This window comes from Pinus tabuliformis, chromosome 5_2, assembly GCF_031772625.1.
Source record: "Pinus tabuliformis cultivar Carrire ecotype Pingquan chromosome 5_2, CPIR1, whole genome shotgun sequence".
Lineage (NCBI taxonomy): Eukaryota > Viridiplantae > Streptophyta > Pinopsida > Pinales > Pinaceae > Pinus > Pinus tabuliformis.
Window position 1 is genome coordinate 1,107,399,645 of NC_142306.1, and position 22,891 is coordinate 1,107,422,535.

Sequence of the window (22,891 nt, forward strand, 5' to 3'; positions counted from 1 at the left end):
AGTACATTGTCCCTGAACTCCAATCTCAACTGGGTCTTTCTTTGATCTTACATGCATGAGCTAATTATGAGTGAATCTTCAGTTTACTAGTTGACCACTGCGTGCAGCACCACACTCGACTGCAGGCAGCACCACACTGTATTGTAGGCAACACCACACTACACTTCAGGAAACACCCCATTGTACTACAAGCAACACCCCATTGTACTACAAGAAACACCCTATTGTACTACAAGCAACACCACACTGCACTTCAGGCATCACCCCACTATACTTTAGGCAACACCCCACTACTATAGGCAACACCCCACTATTAGACCTCCCACTAATTCCTCCATCAATTGGAACTAGTTGGATTTATTCTTGATGTTATTTTTAACATTTCTTGTTGATATTTTCAACACTAATCCCATCAGGGCCCACAAACCTTTTGGCATCTCATCTCTTAGGTTTAAATTTTTGGATGTTTAGGGTTTCCTCACTATTTCTTAACATTAAACAGGGCCTTTCGACCTCTTTGTAAGGCGCTTTGGCGAATACACGTAGTTGTCACATCTCTTCTCAAAGATAAACTATCACAGTTCAAGTGAATTTGTTTCATTCCACATTTTTACAATTTCATCACATTCTATTTATTAATAGAATTCAAGTTTGATTGTATCTCTATGTTTGTGTTATACTTCACTTAGATTTTAAAGTAAATTTCACCAATAAATTAGCAAAGTAAACTAACAATCTAGGGTATCGAAAATTCTTTTAGAACTAGAAAGCCTAATGTTGGAAAAGACAGAGATAAGTATGGAAGGAACACATCCAATGCTATTGTAGGGGCTAAAGTCTCTTTGGTTGAAAAAAATAGTTGCAACAAGTCTACAAGAGTGGTCCACATCCTAGATGATCCTACATGCAACTCAACTTTCTTGCAAGAACAAGACATTAGCTAGTCTCTAATACAAATATTTATGTCTATGAATGAAAATAACACTAAATTCCCAAATGCTTTTATGGGAGATTACCTCCCTTGCATTATATGTGATGGAACCTTTGTTGAGGTTGTGAGGTTGAATTGTCCAAGTTGTGAGTGGGCTTATGCCAATGGAGATGCCCTAGGATGAATCAACAAGCCTTGCCATTCATAAGAGGTCCCTATAGAGGCATTGGAGATAACATGTGCACACAACTCAAGAGAATTGAAGAGGTAGAAAAGAGTTAAATCAACACGTTGCTAATACAAGAGTGCCCTTGGAAGATATGGTTTCAATGATAAATTGATCTGAAAGTTCAAGAGACTTTAAAAAGAGAAATTGAATGGTATAAATAGCCAAGGGAATAACCTAAATACATAAGTGTACATTAGGTTAGTCATTGGAGGGCCTTATTTGTATGAAAAAATCTTATTTTACATGTTGACTGAGTAACATGGATTCTATAAGACTTTTTCGTAACCTATTAAGCCCATAATGCCCTTTTATTATGCATAGTGCAGAACACAAGTGAAATGCCCTCTTTAGAAATTTTTGGTTCAGGAGGTTAAATCATTAAACCCCATTAATAGCAAGCCCAAATGGATTAGGGCCTTCATGGCTTGTAATGAAGCATCCTAAATTATTATGGACCTAATTGGGGGTTTATGATTCCATCTAAAACCTTGAATTTGGAAAAAAACCTCAAAGAAGTGCCCCAAGGGTCAAAATGAACCAAATAGACAACCAAGGGCTATAAACCAAAAGACAAAAGGCAACCAATGGTCCAAAGCACTAGATATCCCTAAGAGGTTATACAAATATGCTAAGTTAAAGGGAACTCAAGGAAGTTGGTCCACATCAAAACGATAGTTTAGAGAGGTATTGTATCATAATATTTGCAGGTCACACATGGGAATCGTTACAACAAAATCTAGCACCTAATGCAAAGCCTCACTAGATGACCTGGACAAGGTTCAAGACATGAGAATGTCACGATTGCCACCTCAAAAATTACTCCCCTCTCTTTAGTGAAGGATGCAATCCAACAAAAGGCAGGCTTCCCTGGTAAGACTTAAGGATCGAGTAACCCAAGGATCTTAAGTAAGGTGCCCCTTAAGGATTCTACCACATAGATCCACTAGATAAAGGTATGAAAAATTAGGGTTTGGGGTGGAGGAAGGAGTAAATTCCATATTTGGGTTCAAGGGAGCTACGGGTCAATATAAAGGTCAAGGTTAGCCTAAAGAGTTTCCAATAAGTTTACCAAACACAACAAATCAAAAATTACTCAAGGTTGTTATAAATCAGAGTTTTAAACCAACAAATTCCAGTGAAACAATAATTTCAACAACAACAAATTGCAACAACTCATAAACTCATAGTTTATCACCTTGTTCATGAATTTAATATCTACCAGCACAATTCAAGTATGTTCATTCAACTTATAGCAAATAAATAACCTGCAAATCAAGGATATGGCAACATACTACATTATGCAACCATTCATGATAACCACAAGCATATAAGGTAGCTACCAATAAATATGACAATGAAATACATGCATTCAATCATGAATATTGTTATGAAACCAGCTCACAAAAAGATAGAAAAGATAGATGAACGCCTTATAAATCAGCCTCTTTGAGGGGGAAACCTCCTTTACATTACACAAATGAACAATTCTTGGATGATACAAATGACAAGACCTCCTTTCTATATATAGGAGTCTAAGGGGTCATAATATAATCAAAGACGACGTAACAATAATAATGTAAGGGCACAATAATGATAATAGTGGGCTTCTATGGGGCACAATGATAACAATATGGGGACTGCATGGGCACAACAATATAATAAGGGGGTTGTACTAATAACAATAAGGTGTTACACTAGTAGTATAGGGACCTAACAAATATGCAATATTATATTAACGACAATTAATATCTCAAGGCTATCACAACTTGTGGTTCAAATATGCACAGCTTTTATATTATCTAAATGTGTTAAATTGGATAACAACTGAAGTAGGGACTTCGACTCTCCACCCAACCATAGGCTTGCTTCACTGCAACCTTTCTTGCAACTGACCACCCCTAAGTCGGATCCAAAGTCTGAGGGGATGCTTTCTCAACTAAAAATCCATGCCAATGGCTTAAGTAGGCACTTAGAGATGGATTTCACTATCCAAGTGGTTTATCAATTATCCTTTGATAGTAAGCACCATAGTAAATCACTTACTCTCCTAAGTCCATTCACAAGCCTTTGCCTAGTATCCAAATGGGGTATTGCTCAGTCCATGAGATTGAATCCACTATCTAGGTGGTTTATTAGTTTCCTTTTCATAGAAAGCACCATAGGGGTCTATAGTCTATCATTCAGGTGGTTTATTACCTCTCTAGAAAGCACTAAAGTGACTTAGATTTCCATGTTCAAGTGGTTTATTAGTTATACAACAAGCACCATAGTGATCTAGTCATCCAATAAGCCTCCCGCTGACCACTCAGGTATGGACACATGGTCTAGTGGCCTCAAACAAAAACACGGGGAATAACACCCAAAATTAATAGAGCATAGGGCTCAATAATTTGCTCCACGATTACTTCAGCTTCCTTTTGTCGTGCTCCTCAGATCCACATTATTCCTACCAGCCTTTTGCATTTAAGGCTCACAATCAACCAAAGAAGAAAACATAAGGAGAAAATCCAAAACCCCTATCCCTTTCTTGTTGCAAATATCTATCCTTCCTATGTGTCTCTTCATTTGTAGAAAAGCATAGTCTCCTATGTTTTGGCGAACTTTTCTCTTTCTAAATAGTCATCTCCCCATTCTCTCCTCAATATTCAAGAGGAATGGGCATCACCCTTTGTTTTTCACCGCTCTAGTCCAATCTCATAAATTCTATTAAGTAGTGGTTGTATTGGGTCATAACTGACTTGAGCAATAACTCTGAGGTTGTAACATGGCTTATCAAACAATTGAGCTTTCCTCCTCCCTCAGACAATGGATCTGCGTCGTCCACTCCTCTAATCCAATATTCAAAATTACATTAAATTTTATAAGTTTGAGATTCAATTGTTTTTACTAGTCGTGCCTCCACGATGGTGGCTCAATCATAATTCTTAATTTAATAAAATCAGGTAAAGGTGGGGCTGTTACAAACCCCACCCCATTAAAGGAACATCGTCCTCCATGTTTAGTATATAGAACATAAGAAAACACAAAAACTAAGCTTTATAATCACAACTCTTACATATGCTTATTCATTAAACAAAAAATGGGTAAAGTACCCTCATTTGTTGTGCATATTCCCAGGTTGCTTCATCTAATCCTAAGTTCTTCCATTGCACCTTGATCTGCTCTATTACTTGATTTTGAGGTGTGGTTTGTCTCTAGTCCAAATGCACATCGGTTTTTGTTATAATTCTCCCTTCCCTCAAGTTCCATCTGTATCACAGACCAATCAACCACATGACTAGTGTCACATACATACGTCTTAAGCAAGTATATGTGGAAAACATCATGTGCTTTAATTATAGGTGGTAACACCAGTCCATAAGATACTAGTCCCACTCTTTAAAAAATATGAAATGGTCCACAAAATCTAGGTGCCAACATTGTACAATTCCCCACTTCAAGTGAGCTCTTCCTTGGTTTAATGTAGAGATATACATGCTCTTCCACTTGGAATTATTTGTTCCATATCTGTTGGTCTACATAGTTCTTTTGCCTATCTTGGGCTACTTTCAATTTCAACCTGGTATTAATTACTTCCTAATCCATTTCTTTTAGCATGTCAGGTCCAAGAATCACTTTGTTCACTGGATCATCCCAGCTAATGGGAGTATTGCATTTTCTGCCATACAATGCCTTGAAAGGGCTCATCTCCAGTGACTCTTAGTTCCCATTGTTGTGTGTGAATTAAACCAATGGTAAAAACTGTTCTCACCTCTTTGGATGATGCATGACATACATCCTCAACATGTCCTCTAAAATTATGTTCCCCCTTTCAGTTTGGCCATCTATCCTTGTAATAAAGTTATTTGGGTTCCAAAACCAACAAACACTGTCTTCCAAAATTGGAAGTAAACTTGGAATCCTTACCTAAGATGATATTATTGGGTATGCCATGCAATTTGAATATTTCCTTCATAAAAAAATGAGTTATATCAATAGCCTTGTGGGTGGACTTAACAATTATAAACTGAGTTGCTTTCCTCAATTTGTCCACTACCACCATAATGACATCATGTTGTTTTTGGTGTCCTTCATAATTCCATAATGAACTCTATAGATATGACTTACCACTTCCACTTAAGAATTGGTATTGGTTGTAACAATCCCATAGGATTTCTATATTTTACTTTGACTTGTTGGAATTCCAAGCATATGGAAATGTACTCAACAATTCCCTTCTTCATTTTTAGCCAATAATATGTTTTCTTTATGGTTGTCATTATTTTATGATAACTAGGATGACTAGAGTAAGGTATTTTATGAAATTTGTACATTATGAGCTTTCTCAATTCTGTCACACAATGTACATATCATCTATCTTTAATACCATCATCAATGAGTTTGTAATCCTTGCTAATTATTCCCTCTTGTTCTTGCTATAAGAATTTCTTCACATGTTGGAAATGTTAATCATGTATCAATGCCTATTTTATCCTTTCTTTGATGTCAACTTCACAAGTGCTCATGGATGGCAGGCGAGCCACTAGGAAACTTCAACTAAGTGCATCTACCACTTTGTCCTCCTTAATGTTAATATGCTTGATCTCAAAATCAAACTCATTGATGAGATCTAACCATCTAGTTTGTCTTGCAATTAGTTTGGGTTGATCAAATAAGTATCTCAACCCTCCATGATCTAATATCAATACAAACTTCCTCCCAAGTAAGTAGTGCCTCCACATCTTTAGTGCATGCATAATTGTTGCTAGTTCCAAGTCATGGGTGACATAGTTCTTTTCATGCTCATTTAATTTTCTTGATTCATAATAGACTACATGTTCTTCTTGCATTAGGACTCCACCTAGTCCTTCCTTACAGGCATCTATGTAGTCCAAGAAGTCCTTTTTGGGATCTGTTATCCTCAAAATAAGTGCAAGTGTGAGTAGTTTCTTGAGTTGTTCAAAACTAGTTGCACATGCTATTGTCCATTGAAATTTGAATCCTTTCCTTTGTAAGGCTATGTTGGATGCCCAATATTTGAAAAATATCTAATGGACTACCAGTAATATTCGACCGATCCCATGAAGGATCTAACCTCCATGACATTTTTGGGAGTGTGCCACTCCGTTATGGCCTTAATCTTTTCAATATCCACGACTACACATTCCTTTGAGATTACATGTCCCAAATATTAGACTTGATGTTTAAAGAAATCACATTTAATTAGTTTGCATACAATCTTTGTTCCCTCGACAACTACAATACTGCCTTTAAGTGCTCTTCATGTTCTTCTCTAGTTTTTTAGTAAACCAAGATATCATCTACAAATACTAGCACAAATTTGTTGAAATACTTGTTGAATACATTATTCATTAGGCACATAAATGTGGTGGGGGGCATTTTTTAGCCCAAATGGTACCTCCACAAACTTGTAGTGCCTGTATCTTATCTTGAACGTTGTGATATGAATATATTCATCTTTAGTTCTGACTTGATGATATCTAGACCTTAAATCTATTTTGGAAAATATTATGGCCCCTCTTAGCTCATCAAATAAGTTGTTAGTTTTTGGCAGTGGATATCTTTTCTTCACTATAGAATTTTTCAGTTATCGGTGAGCAATACACAATCAAAGCATGCCATCTTTTTTCTTTACAAACAATGTTGGGGCTCCCCAGGGTGACACACTAGGTCTGATATACCCCTTATCCAAAATTTCTTTCAACTGCAAATTTAATTCTACCGGATCTAGAATTCTCATGCAATATGGGGCCTTAGAAACTAACATTGAACCAAAAATCAAATCAATGGAGAAGTTGATTTCTCTCTTGGGTGGAAATCCTAGTATTTCTTCTAGAAATGAATCGTTGTATTGCTTTAAGACAAGGCAATCTTCGATTTTGATTTTGTTGCTGTTACGAAACCAGCTCACAAAAAGATAGAAAAGATATATCAACGCCTTAGAATTCAGCCTCTTTGAGGGGGCAACCTCCTTTACATTACATAAATGAACAATTCTTGGATGATTCAAATGAAAAAATCTCCTTTCTATATATAGGAGTCTAAGGAGTCACAATATAACCCAGCCGACCTAACAATAATAATATAAAGCCACAAAAATAACAATAGAGGGGTTCTATGGGGCACAGTAATAAAAATATGGGGACAATAGGGGCACAACAATATTAATAAGGGATACAACTACAATAGTAATGGGGTAATCACTAGTATTATAGGGTCCTATCATGCCCCTCTGCTTCAAAAAAAGTGTTGTCCTCAACGCTTGAGTAGTTCTGGATGCTTTTGTATAAATTCTCATCCTCCCATGTGGAATCTTCAGCGGATAAGTTCTTCCACTTGATGAGATACTTCGAGATTGATCGATTTCGTAGCTGTCGAGTTCTTGTTTCTGTGACTGCTTCCAGTTCCAATATAATTTTTCCTTCCTTGTCAAGTTCTGGCAATGTTGTTTGAACTGGGAGCTTGTTGCCTATAACCTTCTTTAAACATGAAACATGGAAAACTGGGTGCACTCGAGACGTTGTAGGAAGCTCCAATTTGTATGCCATATTACCAATCTTTTGCAACACCTTGTATGGACCATAATACCTTGGTGATAATTTATTATCCTTCTTAGCTTGCTTGAGGGACATTTGTTTATATGGTTGTAGTCGTAGGAATACCCAATCGCCTACATCAAAACTTCTTTCACTGCGATGTTGATCTGCCTGTTGTTTCATTCTATTCTGTGCCAACACGAGGTTATCCTTTAAGAATTGGAGGACTTGTTGTTGATGTTTAATGTGATGTTCGATTGCTTGAACCTTAGAATTTTCTCTTAAATATGATGTGATGGATGGTGGCTGATATCCATAAAGTGCCATAAATGGGGTCATTTTTGTTGTTGTATGGAAGGAAGTGTTATACCACCATTCAACCAGAGGCAACCATTTGACCCATTGTGTCTGTTTATCAGATACAAAGCAATGAAGATATCCTTCCAAACATTTGTTTACTATCTCAGTTTGCCCATCAGATTGAGGATGATAAGATGAGCTATGAGCTAACTGAGTACGAAGACAAGAAAATAATTCTGTCCAAAAATTTCCAGTGAAAATGGGATCTCTGTCACTTACAATAATCTTTGGGTTTCCATGTAGCTTTTGAATTGTTTCCACAAATGTAGTAGAAACTATACTGGCTTTCAATGGATGTGATAATGCACAAAAGTGTGCATACTTGGTAAGTCTGTCAACTACCACCATGATGACACTCTTTCCCTCAGACTTGGGTAAACCTGTGATAAAATCCATTGAAACCTCCTCCCAACGTTGGCTTGGAATGGATAAAGGTTGTAATAGACCCGGGGTCTTAATTGTTTCAACTTTATTTTGTTGGCAAACCAAACATTCCGCCACAAACTTTTGAATATCTGATTTAAGGCCATCCCAAAAAAATTCCTTCTTAACCTTGTGGTAAATTTTTAAAAATCCTAAGTGCCCTCCTAAGGGAGAAGTGTGCAATTCCATAAGAATCTTTTGTTTGAGTTGCAAATCCTTACAGAGGTATAAGCGATCTTTGTACCATAACAAATCATTTTGCCAGCTAAATGTATCAGATGTACTGGAATCTTGTTGTAACTTTCGAATAAGTGGCCACACTTCTTCATCATTCTTCCACTCCTCCCTTGCTTCATTTATCCAATCTGGTTGGATAATAGAAATGGCGCACAACAACGCTTCCACATCCTCATCCTTTCTTGAGAGTGCATCTACCACCACATTTTGCTTCCCTTTTTTGTAGATGATTTCAAAGTCATAACCCAACATCTTTATGACCCACTTTTGTTGCTCTTCAGAGGATAATCTTTGTTCTAAAAAGTATTTAAGGCTATCATGATATGTTTTTACCTTGAAGTGTCTTCCCATTAGATAGGGTCGCCATTTCTTAAGTGCATGTAGTATTTCCAACATTTCCTTCTCATAAATATCTTTGTGTAAAAACTTTCCCTTGATTGGACGACTTTCAAAAGCAATGGGTCTTTCATCTTGCATTAAAACAACACCAATTCCATTTCCTGAAGCATCACATTCCACAATAAAGGTTTTTTTGAAGTCCAATGTAGCTAAGACTGGTGCTTGGCACATTGCCTCTTTAAGATGTTCGAAGGCCTTTGTTGCTTCTGGAGTCCATGAAAATGCATCTTTCTTCAATAATGTTGTTAGACGTGCTGCTATTCTCCCATAATTCTTAGCAAACTTGCGATAATACCCTGTCCACTCGAGAAATCCTCGCAGATGCTTTATGGATGTGGGGATTTTCCATTCCTTAATGGCTTTAATTTTTCTAGGGTCTACCTTAACTCCTTCATGAGATACAATATGACCCAGATATTCCACCTCTTGTACTCCAAAGAAACATTTGGATCTTTTTGCATATAATTGTTTCTCCTCCAATAGTTGTAGCACCCTGTCAACATGTGCAACATGATCCTTCCAAGACTTGCTGTAGATTAGTATATCATCAAAAAATACTAACACAAATTTTTTAAGGAAGGGTTTGAAAATGGAATTCATCAAACCTTGAAATGTAGAAGGTGCATTGGTAAGGCGAAAACGCATGACCAAAAATTCATAATGACCCTCATGAGTTCTAAATGCTGTTTTTGGAATGTCTTCAGTCTTCATTCTGATTTGATGATATCCTGAACGAAGATCCAACTTTGTGAAGTAAATTGATCCATGCAATTCATACAATAATTCATCAATGACAGGAATGGGAAACTTATCTTTAATAGTGAGCTTGTTGAGCTCCCTATAATCCGGACACATGCGCCATGATCCATCCTTCTTGTGCACCAATACTACTGGAGCAGAGAAAGAACTTTGACTAGGTTGAATTATACTAGCCTCTAGCATTTCTGCAACCATACGTTCAATTTCACTCTTTTGGGCATAGGGATATCTGTACGGCCTGATGTTTGGAGGAACACTTCCTGGAATCAGATGAATAGCATGATCATGATCACGAATAATATGAAACCAGCTCACAAAAGGATAGAAAAGATAGATCAACGCCTTAGAATTCAGCCTCTTCGAGGGGGCAACCTCCTTTACATTACATAAATGAACAATTCTTGGATGATTCAAATGAAAAAACCTCCTTTCTATATATAGGAGTCTAAGGAGTCACAATATAACCCAGCCGACTAACAATAATAATATAAAGCCACAAAAATAACAATAGAGGGGTTCTATGGGGCACAGTAATAAAAATATGGGGACAATAGGGGCACAACAATATTAATAAGGGATACAACTACAATAGTAATGGGGTAATCACTAGTATTATAGGGTCCTATCAGTTGCCCTTTGTCACATTTGTTACTAGGATCATGAACAGGGTGCACCCATTTAGGTTTCACTTCTTTACTTGTAGCACTGAGATCTACCTGACATATATTAGTTTTCAAATTCCTTGAAGTGTTCTTTCTTTTCCTTCATCGTTGAGGCATTTTGATGACTTATTATAGAAATCCACCTTATTTCGGTTGATTGCCAACCAATCCATGCTTATTAGCACATCATACAAACCCAATGGTAACACATTAATGGTGGTTGTTATGGGCATGTTTCCTAGCTCCAGGGGGCACGATTCCACTAATTTCGTCACTCTCTTATTGGCTCTTGTGGCTAGTTGGACCAACCATGACTTGGCATATGATTTCTTTTGCAAGGCACAAGTTTATGCAATTTTTGGGCTAATATAACCGAAATTGGAACCTAGATCAATTAAAATTGAAACAGGCTGGATGACGACCATACCTTCCATTTTGATTACTAAAGCTTGGCGATTTGCTTTTCTATTGTCCAATACTACATAAATTTGAGGCACATTAAGCCACATCATTCACCATTGCTACCTCTTATACATTGTACAACCTCTTATTGTTCTGCTAGTGGTGAGCGCAATCCTTTAGGATTTGGTTCTCTCCACATCCCCAATATTACAATGGCTTTCTCTTTAGTTCCTTCACCTCTTCTCATGCTACTTTGATAGTTCAATCTCTATTGATTGTAGGGAAATTTCGTTAGAATTCACCCTTAACAGGAGTGGTGAACTTGATATTTTTCCCTCTGAATCTTTACCTTCTCATCCTTAATATATGGCACATACCTCAATAACTCCAAAAATATGCTACTATAAGCATCCAAAATGAAATTCTCTAGCTTATGTTCGTATAAATCCTTAGTTTTGTTATCATAATACCTCTCAAAGAGGTACTCCTCATGGAATTATTTTTCAAATTTTCTCCATGATGGTTCCTTCTCTCTAACGTCCTTGAAATTTCTCAAATATTCCCACCATAGACCAACTTTTCCCTTCAAGTTGAAAATGGCCACTATGGCCTTCATGTTTTCAAAGTAGTCATGGACTCTAAAGTATTGCTTCGCTCCCAATAACCATGCTTCAACCTCTTTAGTATTCTTTATTTCTCCATCAAAGGTAGGGGGCTTTGCTTTCTTAAACTTTTATGGCATTAAGTTCTTCTCATTTCTCATCTATTAGTGGTGGCTCCTGGTTGTAGCACTAGACAACCGGTCATGGTTGCTTAAGTCTCTTTCTAAAGTGTTGAGTGGGGTTTCTCCTCTCACTATGTCTTCACTTGCTTTCTTATGCCTTTTCCTTGACTTGTTGCCTTTTTCCCTATTGGTTTTCAATCCCTGTTTCTAAATATTTGACGGGATTTTCTTGGATTTGTGGTTGCCTAGATAGCTGGAATCAAGATCATGTTTCTTTTGACTTTGTAGATTTTATAAGCTCTGCAAAATCACTGCATTCACCTTTTCTTACGTTTCTTAAGCTTTGTCAATCTTTTCATTGTTTGCCTTGCAACTTCTCAATTCAACACTCAAGCTCCTGAGAGTAACCATCCAATAAGGGGAATTTTCCTTTGACCTCTTCCCAAACGAGTCCACTTTCTAATTATGATGGGATATGTTTGTGCTATACTATACCATTATGCTGCTCATTCCTCTATTTTTCATTGGAAAATATCTCTTCTTATGTGATGTCACACACACACAATTTTTAGTTAATTTTTTTTTTTTTTTTACATAAAAATGAGTATTTTGATATTAAGTTTGCGCTTGGTCGCAGCAAATACATGGGGGTTACATCGTCAATTTTTTGAACTAACCAAAGATTAGGGAGATCATAGACCCATTACATAGAAAGATCCCAAAAAAACTAACCTGATTACATCATATTTGCAAACTATAAAAGGGGACAAAATGCACACATATAGTTACAATCATGAAATTTAATCATTTTCTGTTGCTAGCCTATTGAGATCAATATCCCACTTGCTTGAGTTCTCTTGGTGCTCGCCTAGTCCTATAGGTGCCTCTCAGTTAAGTATGAGATCCATAATTATATTTCAGAGCACATCTAGTTTATCTATCAAGTGTGAAATTTGATATTGGAGCGTCAATAACTTATCATTGTGTTCCACCGGAGTGTGATACATTTGGCAAAATTTGACTTGAAAATCATAATTTGCCCTATGAAGAGATTCATGAGCAGACAAACAATGAGAGTAGGGACTTGTGGTTGAGGATGTCTCAAATTTAAAATAAGATTTCATGAGAGAATGTTGAGCAGAGCTTCGAAGTAGTCATATACCAAAAAGGAGCGACCCAAGGCTCCCCACGATGGATTTTGGGCCAACTAGAAGAAATTAAAAATAGGGGGACTCCAATTCCACCTTCTTCGAAATTAATTTGAATGAGACCCGAGCCCAAATGTGATTGCAATAACCATGTAAAATTTTAGACGGTTCTACAAAGGAGACTAAGGTCAGCTTTGCAGTAGGAATCAGGGAATTTCACCGCCACTGATTAAACAAAGACATGCACAAAGCGTCATGGAAGTAAAACCACAGGTCTGTTGGGTTGACAACCAACATATCCTTAAACCACCTTAATATATTCTAATTGAAACCTAGAGCATCGAGAGAAGACCCTATAACCCTGGATTTACCACTGAAGCCAAATTAAATGTAGAGAACCAAAATGAAAATGAGAAACAAAGAGATACCTGTTGGAAATACTTAGAGGGGGGTGAATCAATATTTCCTTTTACAATTGTTATTTTATGCTAGTTAAGATCACTTAATAAATTAGAACACAAAATTTACAACAAAATAATAATTTTATTAATAATAATGACGAGGAATCTAATCCTCTTTACAACAAATCAAATACAATAATACTTCAGAGCTCCAACCCTAGATGAAGACTCCAATCTTCAAAAAAACTAGGCTCTAACTTGTACTACACCAAGCTCCAACTTGGTCTTCTTGAGGGCTCCAATCCTCTCAACAATTCAGGCTCCAACCCTCTTAATCTACTTCAATTCTTCAAGTTGGCTGCAAAGGCTACTTCAACTCTTCTAAGGGCTTCTTCAACAAGACTTGAAAAGTGTCATCCAAAAATGCTCCACAATAAGGCTTCTAGGATGTCTTCAAAGATGTCCTCAATAGGTCTTTCAATATCAGCTCCAAAGGGTCTTCAATATGTCCTCAATCATAGTTCCAAAGGGTCTTCAATATGTCCTCAATCATAGATCCAAAGGGTCTTCAATGTATCCTTAATGATGTCTTCAAATTCGGCTTCAACCTAACTCTATGGGAGTGTCTCCAAGATTGTTTTATCATCAACTAACCAATCTTCACACTGTCTTACAAATGGTTGCTTCAAGGTTTCCTTTGATGGTGTTTTAACATAGCTGGTCCTCTCAATCATGTCTTCAAAATGGTTGCTTCAAGATTGCCTTTGATGGTGTTTTAACATAAATGGTCCTTTCAAACATGTCTTCAAGATCCTCTACACACAAGTCTTCAAACATTATTGGTCCTCTTTGAACAAGTATTCAAGGTACTCTCCAACCAAGTCTTCAAATGTTATAAAGATAACCTTCAGGTTCAAAAATACACCAAGAGATGTTTCTAAAAAAGAAATACTTAAACACTTGCTTTAAAATTTCAACTAAGGTCTGCAACTTCCAAAAGGACTTCAAGGTATATCTTAAACATTGCAAAGTAACTCCAAGATTGAACTTCAAATCGATCTAGTTATGCTCACAAGAAGAGACTAGAAGCACTGTAGTGTGGTAGGTCTGCTGCTTTGAGGTCTGCTCTGCACAAATTTTTTGAGATCTAAGCCCAAATTTCTAGGTTTGCTGCTCCAAAAATCTACTTTGTCCAGATGTCATGAAGTTTGCAACGTAAGTCCAACACATGTCCAAACTGTACTGGTCCAAGATCTTTGAGACTTGTCCCACAAATTTGAGCTATGTGTTCATGGTTACATAGGTCTGATGATAATGCTTACAACAGGTCTAAGGATTATGGTTGTAATAGGTCTAAATATTTTGCTTGTAACAGGTTTGAACTAAGATTCTTCCCATAGTCCCAAGCTATATTAGTATCACAATTTCGAGATTGTTGCTTCTCTTCAGGTCCAAGGTGTTAGAAAATTATATATTACGGAGCAATGGAACACATAAAATATTGCAGAAATATAAACACAAAAACGCATAAGACAAGAGAGACATAGATATACGTGGTTCACCCAGTTTGGGCTACGTCCACCCCGAACAGCCAGTCCTTCCTTTCTATTATCCAACAAAATGAAGAGACACAACCTACAGCAGATCCGCTGTAATATCCTCTGTTTTCTCTCACAGTCTTGCCTCTCTGTTTCTCGCTCAGAGAATACACATCTATTTCACAGCCTCAAATACAATGCCCTCATACAAAGAGAGGGGGTTTCCTTCTAGGGTAAAAAACCCTAAACTAAACATAAGTTCTACCGTCAGATCATCCGCCTAATGAATGGCCCAAATTGACTAGAAATTACTGTACTTTTACAAGGCAATTTTACATCTATTTTTGGCTTCGGGGGTGCTGCCCCCAACCCCCTGCCGGGGGACCGCTGGCCCCCGGGCCCCCGCGGGGGGGACAAGTCCCCCCCACACCCCCCCCCTCCGCGTGGAAGGGTGTACAAACTTCCTGGTGTATACATCCGACTGAAACAAAGACCTATGAACAATCATGCTCCACACACAACACAAGGGTACTGATGTCTCCACAAACACGTATCAAAACAAGAATTACCACATAACACTAAACAAAAAAGAGAATACAAAAGTTTTCACCAAGATGTGTCCTTCTTAGCCCTTGTAGTTCACAAGTTGTGAATTATCTTCCTTGTTCACTGTTATTCTTCTTTATCTTCACCGAGTTGATGCCACAACTGAATTGCTATGGGTTTGTTTTTATACTTATTATTCCTTAAGTATGAACCATCATGACAGTGGGAGAGTTGACCTATGTGTAGGGAGGTCGACTTGTTGTAGGGATCATGAATTATTTTTATGACTTAAAAATTTAAATTCTCCTCAACAACAAGGAAGTAGATGGCATGTGAATTGCCTCTAATGTTAAGAATAATAATTTCTCCTTTCCATAAGAATGTATTTTATGAAAACCCTTAAGGTTTCATGGCTTGGACAAGCTAGGGTTTCTTCATTTAGGGCTTCTCCCATGCTAGGGTTGCATTAATCATGTTGGACATCGTATTGACATCAATGAAAAATTTATACAACAATCTCCCCCTTGTCATTGATGACAATAGTCTTCCCCTTTCAGTATTCTCTCCCTCTTTGAAATTAATGGAATTTTCCTCATATGGCGCTCCCCCTGTCACTGTGCTACTCCCCCTGTCATTATGTTGCTTCTCTTGTCATCATGCTTGCTCTTTCTTGTCAACAACTTCTCCATATGATCTGCTACCGGGAACTACTCCCCCTAAACTTGTGCTACTCCTTCTTTGACTACATCATGCTCAACCTCTCATGTTTCCCTTTTGTTAGTTTCTCATACTACCCCCCTTACATTCTTACCGTCACTTCCTCGATATGTTTTACAATTTATTTATTATTTTTGTTTTTCTCTTGGCATACATGGTTTTAAGTCGACCCATGGTATTGATACCTTCAATAAAAATGATACTACTCTTATCCTTCATATTTTATTCACCATCATTTTTGTAGGCTCCTATGATAGTAGTATGAGTAGTCATGTCCAATAATCCAGAACTAGGATCCCTCAACACTTTATTATTCAAAAAACTTCACATCAAAGTGCTTCATTAGACAAAGCCACATTGTTATCCTCACTCAAGGATGGTCCAAAAGAACTACCATATTGCCTCCATATAACACCTCTTATATGTCCAAAAGCACATGAGATAATATAGGGGGAAATGCCTCAAAAGGAGCCTTTACAATCTCTAGAAAAAATTCTTCAACAACTACTTGAGGAGTACACAAACTAGCCTTATAAAGTTCTCTAGCCCTTGTGCCCAGATTGTGCGATCCTAGTCTCTGGCAGAAAGTAGAAGCCATTTCCTTTCTGCAATTGGCACCAAAGACATATCAAGTAGCTTATTCTAGATAGAAACAAATGTGATTTTTTCATGCCTCCTGTTGCTTTGTCAAATGACTTTGATGAAGATTCCTTTAGAACACACTCATCCTTTACTACAAAATCATGCTTAAAGCTGACAATGGTTTTTAATGAAATATCAAGTTTTTCTTTTAACCAGTTCACAACAAGCTTGGAAAACTCTCGAGATACATATAGCCTTGGGTAGCATTTGCTAATAAATAGGAAATCCCTTTCAACTTCAACAAGACTGTAAGGATTTCTTTTAGAATTATTGTTGGTGTACTCTTGCCTTCTTTCTTTAACCCTTTCTTGAGGTGGGGTTACTTTGGCTAGAAGTCTCATCTATATATCCAAGACCAAATTTATTAACCGGTAACCTCTGATGGTTGAGGATGGCATCCAAGGCTTGAGAACTCTTCAAGTTCTTGCTTAGTTGATCAACTTGTTTCCCTAAAGAAACAATCTCTTCTTTCATCTTCTCACAATCTTCATCTTTCTTTGACAATTGACTCTCCATTTCTTCCTTTATCCTTATTGCTTCACATGCTTGGACTTTAAGAGAGATGACATTTGTTTTAAATCTGTTAATCTCTTCATAATTTTCTTTAGTTGGCATGCCATGGTTTTTCTTTCCTTTTCAGCTTCATCAACTTGTCATTTTAGGAGGACCAATTATTCCTTTAAATTCTTATCTTTAGCTCTTTGTATCTATTTCTTTGATTCCTTTACCTGAGATTTTAGGGAGGTGACTTCATTTTTTCGAAAATTATGGAAGAATTTGTTATTGTTTTGAAACCAATGTTTCAGACTAACTAGGTGAGTCCATCATCAGGGTTGTCAACTGCAAGTTTGAGAAGAGAGAGTGTGGATGCATGGAGCGATTAATAGTTGATAGTTGATGGTTTAATGATAAGAATATAAATGTCAGCTTTTTATTTGTTTAATTGCTTAATTTTAATGCTTAAATTAAGTCTGTTTAATTTTCTAATTTATTAATCAGAATTAGATGTAAGGGTTTAGTATATTCTTAATGTTATAATATGTGTGTTGTTTAATGATGAGTTTAAAGTTTTTTTTTGGTAGAAAAAAGTCTTGCTTCAGATTAGGATAGAATTAATATTTATATAAGAAAGGCTTATTTCTTAACTATTTAAATGATTGATGTTTGATGTTTAGTTTAAAAAACATTATGGGTTATTTGTTAATGTTTAATGTAGGTTAATGTTATTTATAGGTTATTTATTAATGTTTAATGTAGGTTTATATATGTATGTTAATTTTATTTTTAGTGTATTATGTAGGTTTATTTATGTAGTTTATTTTTAGGTAAGAGGAGTGAACTAGGAAAGGATAGGGTCCTGTTTAAGAATAGGATAGTATTAATATTTATATATGAATGTTTTAAAATAACTAATTATATTTTATTTAATTCTCAGTAAGGGTTTCCATGAACTACTTAGTTTAAGACCATCATCTCTGTTCATGTTGTTTGATGATTTCTCTATTTCAATGGCTTCTTTCACCCTTCTTTTTAGATAATGGTCTTCTTTGTGAATTAATTTAGCATGTTCCATGCAAATGTAGTGTGAGGAGGAATATGCATGCTCTGCCAGGGCTGATTTTTCCGACCTATTCTTTGCAATGTCATTTATGTGTTCTTTTAGCCTTATGCCTACTGATCTCCCTGTTTCACCTATATATACCTTTCCACATGAACATGGGATAGAGTAAACTCCTTTGTGATTTTTCGGGTCAATTGAATCTTTGGCAGAATCAAGCATGTTTTTTATGGTGTTAGGGGGAGTAAATGCAACCATGATGTTATGCTTGGTGAGAATTCCAACAATTTTGTCGGTGGTTCCTTTTATATAGGGTAAGGAGATTTTAGGGTTTTCCAGAGGATTTCTTTTTTGAGTTTTGTTTTTGGAATTTTTAATAGTTTTTTGGATTATGCTTTCTTGATAACCATTATTTTTAAATACTTTGAAGAGGTGGTTAATTTCTTCCTCAGGGGTCATAGATTCTAGATGCTCTAGTATCTAGGGTTTTAATGACACCTACTTTTTGTTTTGGATAGTGGTGGGAATTTGAGTGTAGATATTTGTCCGTGTGAGTCTGCTTTCTGAAAACTTTGTGGCTCAGTTTCCCATTTTTCTTGGTGAGGAGGACGTCCAAGAAAGGGAGTTGGTTGTCCTTTTCAATTTCGATTGTGAATTTAATGTGTTTAGAGAGATTGTTGATGTGAGTTAAGAACTCATTAAGTTTATCCATACCATGGCTCCATTTAGCGAATATGTAGTCTACATATCTTTTCCATTCTTCAGGGGTGAAAGGGAAAGAATTAAGGGCAATTTGTTCAAATCCACAGAGTTTTCGGTAACCACTAATTCCCAAACTTCTGCTCCTTGAGCCATCAAATAGAACTCCATTATACTGTTCCATGATACATAATATGTTCCATAAAACAAACAGGGTTTGTAGGCCATCTTTCTTGATTACCCTATCTGTGTTCTAAGGATCTACCTTTTAGTTGTTAGGCTGAGATTGAAGGCACTGGATTTGATACCAATCGTTGGAAATAATGAGAGGGGGGGGGATCAATGTTTCTTTTTACATTTGTTATTTTATGCTAGTTAAGATCACTTAATAAACCAGAACAAATAATGTATAATGACGAGGAATCCGATCCTATTTACAACAAATAAAAAACAATGATACTTTAGGTCTCCAACCCTAGATGAAGACTCCAATCTTCAAATCAACCAGGGTCCAACATGTACTACACCAAGCTCCAACTTAGTCTTCTTGAGGACTCCAATCCTCTCAACAATTCACGCTCCAACATAGTTTTTCACAAGGCTCCAATCTTGTGTGAGGAATCCAATCCTCTAGGGATGAAATCCTCTTAATATACTTCAAGTCTTCCAAGAGATTCTTCAACAAGACTTGAAAAGTCTCCTCCAACGATGCTCCATAATAAGGCTTATAGGATGTCTTCAATAGGTCTTTCAATATTAGTTCCAAAGGGTCTTCAATATGTCCTCAATTATAGTTATAAAGTATCTTCAATATGTCCTCAATCATAGTTCCAAAGGGTCTTCAATATATCCTTAATGATGTCTTCAAATTTGACTTCAACCTAGCTTTATGGAAGTGTCTCCTATACTGTTTTCTCATCAGTTAACCAATATTCACACTGTCTTCAAGATGGTTTCTTCAATATTGCCTTTTATGGTGTTTTAACATAGCTGGCCCTCTTAAACACGTATTCAAGATGCTGTCGAAACAAGTCTTCAAACATTTTTGGTCCTCTTTGAATGAGTCTTCAAGGTACTCTCCAAACAAGTCTTAAAATGCTCCAAAGGTAACCTTCATGTCCAAAAATACTCCAAGATGTTTTTATCAAAAGGAAATGTTTAAAAACTTGCATTAAACTTTCAACTAAGGTCTAAAACTTCCATAAGGACTTCAAGGTATATCTTAAACACTACAAAGTAACTCCCAAGATTGTGCTTCAACTCGGTCTAGTTATGCTCACAAGAAAAGACTAGAATCATTGTAGTGCCACAGGTCTATTGCTTTGAGGCCTGCTTTGCACAACATTTATGAGATCCAAGCTGAAATTTTTAGGTATGCTGCTCCAAAAATCTGATGTGTCCAAATGTCACGAAGTCTACAACTTTAGTCCAACACAGGTCTAAAGTGTATTGGTCCAAGCTCTTTGAGACTTCTCCCACAAATCCAAGCTATGTGTTCTTGGTTACCACGGGTCCAATGATAATGCTTGCAACAGGTCCAAGGATTATGGTTGCAACAGGTCCAAAGATTGTGCTTGTAACATGTCCAAACTGAGATTTTTACCACAAGTCCGAGCTATATTAGTATCATAGTTATGAGATTGTTGTTTCTCTTGAGGTCCGAGGTTATTGATGTCTCCACAAATACATCTCCAAACAAGAGTTACCATAGAACATTAAATAGAAATAAAAAAATAGAAGTTTTCACCAAGACGTGTCTTTCTTATCCCTTCTAGTTCACGAGTTGTGAACTATCTTCCTTCTTCATTTCTCTTCTTCTTGATCTTCACTAAGTTGATGCCATAACCGAACTACCCTGGGTTTGTATTTATACTTATTCTTTAAGTCTAAACTGTCATGACAAAGGGAGAGTTGACTTGTGTGTAGGAAGGTCGACTTGTTGTAGGGTTCATGAATTAATTTTATGACTTCAAAAATCAAATTCTCCTGAACGACAAGGAACTAATGGTATGTGAATACTCATTGGAAAGGGATTGAATCCCTCTACAGGCTGGTATTAAAGTATTTTAAGGGTATTGCCTCTAATTTCAAGAATTCTAATTTTTCCTTTCCATAAGAATGTTTTTTATGACGACCCTTAAGTTTTCATGGCTTGGACAAGCTAGGGATTCTCCCATGATAGTGTTGAATCAATCATGTTGGACATCATATTGAAATCAATGAGCACTCTATACAACAATGCCTTCTGTAATTAGAGCTCAAACTAGATTAAGGATGACAGAGAAAGGGAGCCCAGGCTTTATTGGGGTGGCCTCTGAACTAGAGAGGCCTGACCTCCATAATTCCTATGAACTAGAGTGCCCAACCCACAAACTCGCCACTCAAAGGAAAATAAACTGATACCTGAAGCAAAACTCTTTGCAGAGCTTCTTGAAGTTTGGCTGCCTTAACACCATAATTGAATCCAAAGACCTAACCAAAACCAAATTCAGAGACCACTGAGGAGATGGAGCAATTGGAGGAGTGAACACAATAATGAATGGAGATGGAGCAAGGTGAAATCTAGATTTAACACTCCTTCCCCTGTCAATCCACATGATTCTCATCATAAATTCATTAAATTTCCTAGTACAACTTCCAAAGTGAGCCATCATTATTATGAGAGGAAGTCGTTTCCAAGGCCAGGGTAGATAAATGCAGTAAATCCAAGCATGCAAGATGAATAACAATGCCATTGCATGGCGGTGGCACACATTATATGACACGTCGTGGAAGGAAAACCTACTAATAGAGAACCAAACCATAGTACCTTTAAAATGAGAATGAAGATTATAAAGGGCGATGCAACATAGGGTGGAGGGGATATAAGGGAGGGGATAGGGATTTAGAATGTTTATGATAAGTCCATAATCAAATGAGGGAGGATCCTAGGGTGTAACCAAACTCTTGGGTCCATATGGAAATTAGGGGATTGGACATAGTCTATTATAGTCATTAATTTCTAACTTAGCCTCTTCTAGAGAGCAGGCCTTATTCGCTTGCAGATCAACTTCCACATTGTTGATTTTGAGTATATGATAGAACCTCTTGGAATGAAAGAATGCAACCAAACTTCTAATTCTCTAGAGCACTAAAGCAAGGGAGTTATCTTTCAGATTGTTCTCACTATTGAGATACTGGATTGTAAGTAATGAATCTCCTAAGACAATAATATATTCCACCCCTTTGTCTTTAGCAATGCATAAACCTTGCAAAAGCCCATACATCTTTGCTTGGTTGTTGGATTTCCTTCCTAGGCCCCATGAAAATTTTACCTTTATTATTCCATCGGGATTAACTAAAATTCCTCCCTCTCCTGCCACCCCTTAAGTTAAATCTTAATACGATCATAGTAATTTATTACTCTTTTCATGTCAACACTAAGCAAGTTGATATAGTTCAACAAATCAAAACCCCTATCACTTATACATGTTAGAGAAAACATACATATCAAAATTTTATCAAGGTTAGCAACCACATCAACTACAAGTAAAAAAAAATTAGTATCTACAATGATTAAATAGTCATATTAAATCTTGTGCTTTTGTGTGTGAGTTTCTTCAGGTCTAGTATTGAACCCAGGCTTTGATACCACTTTGTAACACTCCCTCCCATCCCCTTGGCTTACCTTAGTTGTGGGATGTGTTACCTACTTGCATTAACCTAACCTCCCAAGTTTGCTATGAAAGTGGGGTCATATGACCTCATTTTCTCAAACTTTCTAAAATTAATATATGATACCACCATCAAATTTAGCTCGTCGATAGATTCTTGATGATATAAATTTTGTCTCGATAAGATTCCTAGATCAAAATCTATACTTGTTATAAATTTTCCAATAAGAAGGGCCCATATCAGTCTATGGATCTCCACATGGACCCACATGGCCCTTGCCTAGCCCTTGTGGCACTACCGTGGTTGTTCACTCGTCCATCGAGTTA